The 805-nt window shown below is 72.9% G+C and overlaps 1 protein-coding gene across 2 annotated transcripts in view; it reads left to right on the plus strand.

Moving 5' to 3' along the window:
- The first annotated feature begins 691 nt into the window (after positions 1–691).
- The window catches only part of ELK4 (ETS transcription factor ELK4), a 21,590-nt gene continuing 21,476 nt past the window's right edge, over positions 692–805 (plus strand). Inside the window, exon 1 of one of the 2 annotated variants that reach the window (XM_041470482.1) lies at positions 692–788. The gene's annotated coding sequence lies outside the window, so the exon portion shown is untranslated. The remainder of the gene's footprint in view (positions 789–805) is intronic. The other variant, XR_005955399.1, reaches the window with a different exon arrangement.

The following is an 805-nucleotide window of genomic DNA, read 5'->3' on the forward strand; positions in this document are numbered from 1 at the left end:
CCTGCTCTGCGAGGAGAGCTCGCACCATGTATTTCCTAGTAAAACAGAGTGGTTTATTTTTAAATTTTGAACCATTTTGACGTGCTGAGCCCTGTCCTCCCTCAACACTCCGCGTGAGGGGGGCGAGAAGAGCCTGTGGGCTCTCCCCAGAGCCGCTGAGGGCAGGCGGGGAGCCGGGGGGCGGTGGGGCCGCTCGGAGCCTGTTCGGGGCTGTTCGGGACCATTCGGGGCCGCTCGGGACCATTCGCGACCATTCGCGATCGCTCGGGGTCGGTTCGGGGCCATTCGGGACCGGTTCGGGGGCACTCGGGACCATTCGGGATCGCTCGGGGTCGGTTCGGGACCGGTTCGGGGACACTCGGGACCATTCGGGACAGCTTCGGGACCATTCGGGGCTGGTTCGGGACCACTCGGGGCCGGTTCGGGGCCGGTTCGGGGCCATTCGAGGCCGGTTCGGAGCCGGTTCCGGAGCCGTTCAGGGCCCGTTCGGGGCCATTCGAGGCCGGTTCGGGCCCGGGCCCGCGCACATGGCCCAACCCGGGCACCGGGACCGCGCGTCCCGCCCGCGTCCCAAGCCCCGCCCCTAACCCCGCCCCGCGCCCGCAGCGCGCCCTCCCATTGGCCCGCGGCCTCTCGCTGCCGCGCTCCGATTGGCCGCCTCCCTCGAACTCCGCGGGCCCGTGGGCGGAAGCGGCGCTACGGCGGCCGCCGAGGGTCCCCCGAGCGCGCGCCCCCGGCCGTGTCGAAGGCGGCCGCCCCGCGCTGCCCGCCCGGCTCCGCCCGCCCGCCCGGGATGCGGCCCCGG

The sequence above is a fragment of the Pyrgilauda ruficollis genome, unplaced genomic scaffold (genome assembly GCF_017590135.1).
Source record: "Pyrgilauda ruficollis isolate IOZ18807 unplaced genomic scaffold, ASM1759013v1 scaffold247, whole genome shotgun sequence".
Classification (NCBI taxonomy): domain Eukaryota; kingdom Metazoa; phylum Chordata; class Aves; order Passeriformes; family Passeridae; genus Pyrgilauda; species Pyrgilauda ruficollis.